Consider the following 8715-nt stretch of genomic DNA (forward strand, 5'->3'; position numbering starts at 1 on the left):
ATTGCAGGTACTGCTTGGAAAGGTACATCAACAAATGGCCATTGCACTCAGATATTGGCATGCTGAGGGTAGAGCACTTGGAGGTTATGAGTATGTCACTTACAGGTGCTGTGGCCTCAGCTATGCCATATGATTCCTGCCATACCACTGCAGAGTCATGATGATCTGAGGCACATTAGGTGTAAACCTATGTGGCCATGTCTGTGTGCCCAGTTCTTTAACCCCTGAGTATGTACATCACATGTTGTGAGTGATGTGCTACTTGCCATGTACATACGTCTGATGGAAATGATGCTACATATATATTTGCATGGAGTTAATGACCATTAGTATATCAACAGCCATGTGTTCATAGTACCCTCTTACTCTTGCAGGATAGTGACATACCACAGAGATTGTATGAGTGCTCACAATATGCAGGCATCAGCCAACATTGTTAGCTACAGTCATTCAGTAGTCATGTGTTTTGTGGTTAAATGGATTCCAAGTGGTAGAGGGTTGAGGACTGCACCCTGTTGAGCACTGCTGTTACAGATCAGCTATTACAAGCAGATGTCCCTATGTTGTATATGCATGCCATCAATGGGCCACTTAGTGACCTCTACAATGGCAGTATAGTGGATGCCTAAGTGGGTGCTTTGTAAATGTTACCTGAATGAGGGGTATAGGCAGACAGCTTCGCTCAGTCTAGGAGGTTGTACGCTCTGATGTACCCTCACCCAGGTCCTTGGTGACTGCCTTGGAAATGTCTACCATGTGTAACAGTCATGGTCTTCCTGTCACGTATCCAAACTGCGTACAGTCAACTGTGTGTATATCACATATTTATGTGCTGATCAGCTCAATGATGACTGCCCCTACTGGCATACAGATATGGATATTTAGACAAAGAGCTGCATAGATAGGTTGGTCAGTGGATGCACCACCTCTGTGCAAGGGTATCACACTTGCCGTTGTCCACTCAGCTGGTATGCAGTCAGTGGTGTCAGTATGATTGCAAGGGTTTAATAATGGTGTTAGTAATCCTTGTCAGATCACATGTGGGATGCAGACTGGAATATTAGCAAGTGCAATAGATGCAGTGTATCTTCTATTGAAAGGCCAGTTATGAACTGGTCTGTAAATATGGAAGTTATGGGATAGGTTGTAGGAATGTCATGTGTCACATGTTGTGGAGACAAAGGAGTGCAGTTGATGTAGACAGTGTGTGAGTACAGGTTAGGTATTAGTACAGACTCAGTATGTGGCATCATAACGTATGAGATCACCGACAATCTGGATCTGTCCTTTGAGGTCATACATGTAACTACATAGTGCTTTGTTGTTCTGCTTTATGTGGGTGCCTGTTGTTGCCACTACTGTGTCTACACAACATCATAACAACACTATGTGCTGAGGAGGTAGTACCTCCATGATAAGGGTGGCACCCTCACCCCAACTGTCACACAGTACTGTGCACCTGTTATTGTATAACCTGCTAATAGCAGTTGTCCACCAGTCAGGTTTGCTGAGCCATGATGAACCTGTGCCATTCCTGTCACGTACAGCCGAGTTCATGCAGTTGTAATGCTGCTAACATAATGCATGAGTGTAGAGCTCTGCATACTTGCCTGTGCCATCTGAAGGGGGAGGTGCAGTCACACTATATCAACCATCCCACAGGAGGTAATAAATGGCTTGATTGACATATATGTCTTTATTGTCTGCAAGGGGGGTACATGCTGGTAGTTCTAAGGAGACTGATCTGTGGCCAGATCCCACCAGGGAGGACCTCACATTGGGGAGGGGGGGGCTTTACTGGTCACCCATATTAGTAAACACATGATGAAATACATTGGTTACCTCTGTGGATATGTCACAGCACTGCTGCAGGGCATTGTAGATAAGGACCTGGACCATCCTTTGGGCATGTGAGCCGCAGCATGAATAAGCAACACAGTGTGTACATATTGCATTTCCCTAATATGTTTGTCTGTGCTCTGTACAGACACCTTGCATGACTCTCTTCTTGTAGTATGCTGGAAGTGACTGGAATATTTACTTGCACAAAATACAGCTAGCATGTAATGCCAAGTGGTGTCCCCATATTTCTGAGTCATGTCACCTGAAATGCCATAATAGGAGTTAGCATGTATATGAGCACTAACACTGTTGTACACCTACTGACACTTGACTAAACACTGTTACTTTTTCTCAAGGACAGATCATGCCTACTGACTGTAACATGTGGAGCCCATTAACTGTTACACTATGCAATGGATGTCAGACATATGTCTCACTCCACCAACCATGGCCTGACAAGGTGTATGACAGCATTAGGCCAGCAGTCCTTGCTGGAAACTGTGTATGTCATATACAGAGTGTTATGTCAGCTGGTGGATATGCAAGTGTCTGACAGTCATACTCTGGGAAAATAGCATTGGGAGACCTATGCTGCAAGAACCCCAGTCACCAGTGGTGTTCATCATCCTCCATTATTGACATACCTCATGCACATATTCCCTCTCTGTATGTCACAGCCATTGTCTGTGACCTCTGACTGAGTACATTAGCAGGTGATTGCATATTAGGAGCTGTCACAGAATCCCATACAGAACCAAAAGTTATCCAAGATGGCCTAAGACACAGTCAGTTGTTCTCTGCACCACTGACAAAGACTAAATGCCAACAACTGCAATACTATCCTGTGGGAAATCATCCATCCCTGAAAAATACTGTAGTGTCCACACATCACATACAGTTGAGCTGTTACACATGGAGTTATGGACACAGAGAGTAATGTAGACTTTGACTTTCACAGGCTGGCAAGATGTGGGGATGCATTCACTGTTGTACAACCTATACCGATAGGTTTAGGATGTAAATCCTAGACTGACACTGCTATACTGACTGTGGCAGTCATCACACCTATAATCATGTGCAATGACACCTTTGCTATGTCATTGCACAGGCATATTGTAAGCCACGGTGGTGCAGCAGTAGCATTGTTGCCTCACAGCAAGAGGTTCTCCCATTCGATTCTCGGCAGGAGTGCCTTCTGTGTGGAGTCTGCATGTCCTCCCTGTGGTGGAGTGGCATTCGAAAGACATGCATAGAATGGGCATGCCTTCGTTGAAGGTTGGGCATTGAGCTGGCACCTCTGCACCCATAAAAAATCTACTGCCAGTCATTAGCGGACCGGAGTTCCGCTGTGGCAACCCCTAACCAGGAAAAGCCGAAAGAAGAGCAACAATATTGTACAACTGTAGCAGCCATACAGGTTCCATGGTGCACCAATGCACAATGTAGATAACATGCCCTATGGAGTTCGTGTCATGACCGTACATGTGTAGTCTGTCTCCTACATGCTTTGGAGTGGATGTGTATGACTCCATACAGGGAGGTGTTGGATCCCACTGTGTACCTCCTGTATATCCATGACAGGACTAACACATTTCTCACCTGTTCTATATGCCTACAACATCACTGGGGTATACAAAGTACATGCTGGAGAGACAGGTATGACCACAGACAGTACAGCCTACATGAAACAGCCCCCCCCATGCATGTGAAGCACACATATGCTGTGACACACATCATGTGCAGGTTACACAATGGGATGCAGAACATGGCAGTCATAACTGGTGTCGGGAAACTGTCTGTTCTGTACATAGGATATTTGTAGATTGGTCATCTCCATCACCACAGCTTATAGATGTGTGAGTTCCCAAAACCCTGGTGACACTTATCAAGGGTAGCAGACCTGCTGACAGATTAGGGCTGCATGAGTACACTGAATGCCACCATTGTCCTTGTTAGCCTGTTATACACATATGAACCTACTGAGCTATGCACTTATAGTGCTGTATCTTGCTGAAGGCATATGTCTGTTGTGCTGACATGCCATCCTGTGCTTGTTTATTGCCACTGTGTATTCATAGATTATGCCAACAGACCCCTGAAACAGAAACAGAAACAGATCCATGGCACACTTGTCATCATGTAAGTATAGAGCCACTACAACATCATAAAACATAAGATACACAAAAGTATGTGATGTACTCCTGACAAATGCCAGCATACAGTATTTGTTGTTAACCATTACAAGTGTCATGGCAAAACAACACTGCATTTACACAAATACAAGTTAACTGATATAGTCACCCTGTGCATCAGACACATAGCTTCATTTCCCTGCATCGATAACAAGGATGACAGGGATGTGGCACAGTTATCATCACTTGCATAGCATGTTGTGTGGGGGAGAAGCAGGCCTAGACTGACCCAAATGGTTGACAATATGTGTGCGAGTCAGGAAGGGAACCAGGTAAGATGGACCATGGAACAGTGCCATGTGTGTCTGTAGGTGACCTGTATGTGACAATGGTGTGTGTCTGTGAGTGCATGTACACAGTCAACCTCTGTGCTAGCCCTACATGTATGTAAAGGTTCATAGGTTCATAGGCTGGTACTGGGCTATCAGCCCTAGGGCTATACAAGCCTAGCCATAACAATTTCCTGGCTATTTCTTCCCACAATATTTACTTCCCTGGACCCCTGTCTAGCAGGGTGACTGACGTGATCCCCGTGGTGAATTTCCTATCTCCCATCCAATCCTCAAAGTTCCTTTTGAAGAGGGCCAAAGAGGTGCTCTGCATGACATGTATGGGCAGTCTATTCCAGAGGCTGGGGAGCCTCTGGGTCAGGAACTTATCCCTCTAGCATGTTTTGTTCATTGTGATGACAAGGTTTAGATCCCTGGAGTGTGTGGCTCCGAGGGATCGGGATTTCTTTACGTGTAGCATGTCCAACAGCTCTGGGTTTGACATGGCCTTGTATGTTAAACAATTGCCTTTGAGTAGACGATATGCGACAGAGTATAGCTGCAGTTTTTTTAGATGGTCAGCATAGGGCATCAGCTTTAGGCCTGTGATTCTTTTAGTGAAGTATTTATGTGGCCTTTCCAGTTGTTGCATATGTCTTGAGAGGTACATACTAAACGGCGATTGTATTCTATAATGGGTCTAATGCGGGATAAGTACAGTGGCACAATGATCTCCTTTTTTCTGGATGAAAAACCCTTAGTGATGAGGTGTGCCACATAGAAGGATTTCCTGACTGTTGTGATGTGGTTATCGAAGGTGAGACCACTGTCCACCTGTGTCCCTAAGTCTCTTATCACACTTTCGGTGTTTAGTGTACTGCCACCTATGTAGTAATTTATGGGTACATGTTTTTTTCCCAAAGGGGATAACTATACATTTCTTGGCATTGAGCTTGAGCCAATGTTCTGGCACTAAGCATCTGTTTTTGAAAGGCCCTTTTGTAGAATATCCACATCATTTGGGGATTCAATAATGACTCCCAGTTTGCAGTCATCTGCAAACTTTGTTAGCCAGAGTCCCTTAGTGTTGGCCTGTACTTCAGAGAAGTAGATGCCAAACAAGAGCGGCCCCAGGACTGAACCCTGAGGTACTCCACTTGTCTGGGGATGGATTTGGAGTCGGTTACTTTTACAGTGTGGGTTCTGTCAGTAAGCCAGTTGGCAACCCATTGAGTGACATAGGGATTAATGCCCAGCATAGTAAGTTTATCTATGATTCCAGAGTGGGGGATAGTGTTGAAGGCCTTGGTGAGGTCCAGATAGGCTGTGTGGCCCGCTTTACCCTTGTCCACACCTCTGGAGACTGATTCAAAGAAGTCAATCAGGTTCAGGAGACAAAATTGGCCCTTCATGAACCCAAACTGGGTGGGGTCCAGTGTTTGAAGGTTGCCAATGTCTTTGTTTATAAGTTCCATGATAATGCAGTCTATGGCCTTGTAGATCAGGCTTGTCAGACTGATGGAGCGGTACTTCCCAGGATCCAAGATGGCTCCCTCTTGTGGAGTGGGATAACTGTAGCTGTGTGCCACTTAGTGGGCATGAAGCCTGAGGTGAGGCTATGATTAAACATGACAGTTAGGTGAGGTGCCAGTTCATTTTGTAGTTTATGTAGTACACAGCCCGGGATGTGATCTGGTCCCATGGATGCTGTATTCTTAGCTTTGGAGAGTGCGTTTTTTACCTGTGTGGCTGTTATTACTGCAAATCTGGCAATCTTTCGGTATTGAGATGGGCTCTATAGGGGGTGAGAGCGGGGTGAAGTTAGCATTGAATCGATCTGCCAAGATATTGGCAATATCCTTGGGATCAGTATATTTAATGCCATTCTTTTGTAGCTCAAAGCAGATCTGAGCATTGACATTTAGATTCTTGACATAGCTATAGAATGCCTTGTGGTTGTCTTTGGAATCTTTGGCAATTTTATTTTTGTAATTAGCTTTGGAGAATTTTATGAGGGATCTCAGCTTCTTACTGAGGCTGGTAAGGGAGTTTGTTTTACAGCTTTGGACTGTACATGGCGGAGTTGACAGTTCACAGTCTCCAGCCCCGAACATGGGAACTGGCTCTGCCAGGAGTTGCAATGGCACCTCCATGCCCAAGGTCAGAATTGGTGTTAGTACCTGATGGTGACTGCTGTCTTCTGGGACCGTGTCCCCCACAGGAATGCCCAGGACCACGAGCCTATGGCCTGCCATGCTATGGGATGGACAGCATACTCCTCTCTGTAGTGCTGGATATACTGCCACTATGGACCATGATTGTGCACGGCCATGTGGACTCTCAGCAGATGGGGTTGCTGACCTACATCCATGAGTCAGACACTCAACTCCAACCACACATTCCAGCACAGAAAATTTGCGGTCCAAGACTGACACTGTCTCAACCCACCTTCTGTCCACTGCATCAGTCAACCAATCCAGGGTGTCCCCAATGTGGCGGAGGCAGTCACATATGTCAGACTGTGCTGCATCCATAACCCTAAGCATATGTCTGGTGTTCCATTCAGAACATGCCTTTGCCTCCATGATGGCCTAAAACATGTGCCAAGTGACCTGTGATGTGACACCTGCAACAGATAGTGGACAGCAGGCTCTCTTCAAGCACCCCTGTCAATCTGCCTGTTTGGGACCTCACTAGCTCTCTGGCTATGGCCAGCATCTATACTCACTGGAACCATAGTTGCAACACTTTTCTATTCAATGTCCCCACCCTCTGACTGTCCTGTATCTGTGGCCTCTGGGGACTGCATATGTGTGGGCATACTGACTGTGTGCAGTGACAATGAGGGGAGAAGATGGATGTCAACCTTTGGGATAGATTCAGCCCCCAAAACCCCACCAGTGCCACACTGTGGCCACAATCATCATTAGAGTCTGAGGAGACAATGACATCAGGTTGTGTAGGGTACAGACAGAGTCCAACCCCCCCGGTCACCTGTGATAAGAAAGAAAAAAGCAGTACATTACTACCTACACTATTATGCTCTGCAGTACTATGTTGTGATATATGTAAGGCTCTATAGACTGTTGGCACTATAACAGACCTGTTGAAAACCCAACCTCATATAGTAGGACTTGAGGAAAGTACTGTTCTCACTAACAGTTTTAGTTACTTGCAAATAAACTCTCATTACACTGCAATCTCATCAGCAGCAGTGAGGTACACTGTTGACATTAGTGTAGATTCTGCACAGTTAACACATATGACACTCTGTACTTTTCTGACAATATTGTCACATCTATCAGTGTGGTCACACCTACAAGGCATAGGAATGAGTCTAACATGTGCACAGTAAAACAATAAGTGTGCATTTGGCAATCATGCCAATAGTACAACAATGCAGACAGCATGCCTGGGATGACAGTCTAGGGATTACAATGCTGTAAACATGCATCAATAACAAAAATTGTCATGCCTACCAGGAACAGAGCCACAGGCTTGGCCAATACCTGATGCACCTGTGAAAGGTTGAGGGAGAGGTAATATCAGTACCATCGCATGTTCCAACAACACAAGGTAATACTTCCATATATCTCATACTTACAGTTGTTACTCTTTTAATTGTTATATTGTTCAAAATGTGAATCTGAAAGTCAAACTGCAATCAAACCCTCTCCCCCAGAAGCAGACAGACCTGACACCAACATAAGACTATGTATGCCCTGACACACTGAATGCTACAGTTTTGCAATGCTGATCAAACTAAGTTTACCTGGACACTTCTTTGCCATGGATACTGTGGCACCCATATCCACAAGGATATATATTAAATCAGCAAACCCTTAAAAAAGTGAAAGTTGATTTATCGACCCCATGTAAGCGAAAGCTTACAATCCCTAACACTCAAAACAGCGATTTTTTCCTCAGGGAAAAAAAATCGCTGTTCCACAAAAAAATAAATAAATAAAAATAAAAACTTCAAAACATTACATAAAGTTGGGGGCTTCACCCCCAACACTCCTCAATGTGGGCCCCCCTCCTTAAATATACCAACTCCGAGATTGCACTACAGTGAGGAAAACGACAAAGTAACGGAAGCGGACAAGCGATTTCTTTCCCAAGGAAATAAATTACTTATATGCTTTTTCACTATTTTGCTGTTTCGTGCTTTCAAGTTGGATCAAGATGCATTCAAAGGATTGTGTCTTTGATTATATAATAGGAAACTTATCCATAATGCAGGGTGTGATGGATCCCTGGGAGCTGTGTGTGCCTAGATTTGCCAGGAATTCCTCAGTGGCTGAGAGTGGTTGTTCTGCTGCAAGCCCTTCACTGGTGGTGCCATGATCCCTGGCTACAACTGCTGCTCTTCTGCATGCAGAATTGATCATGTCCATTGTGCAGTGTTGAAC

This window comes from Protopterus annectens, chromosome 2.part1 (assembly GCF_019279795.1).
Source record: "Protopterus annectens isolate FY-2018-M chromosome 2.part1, PAN1.0, whole genome shotgun sequence".
Lineage (NCBI taxonomy): Eukaryota > Metazoa > Chordata > Ceratodontiformes > Protopteridae > Protopterus > Protopterus annectens.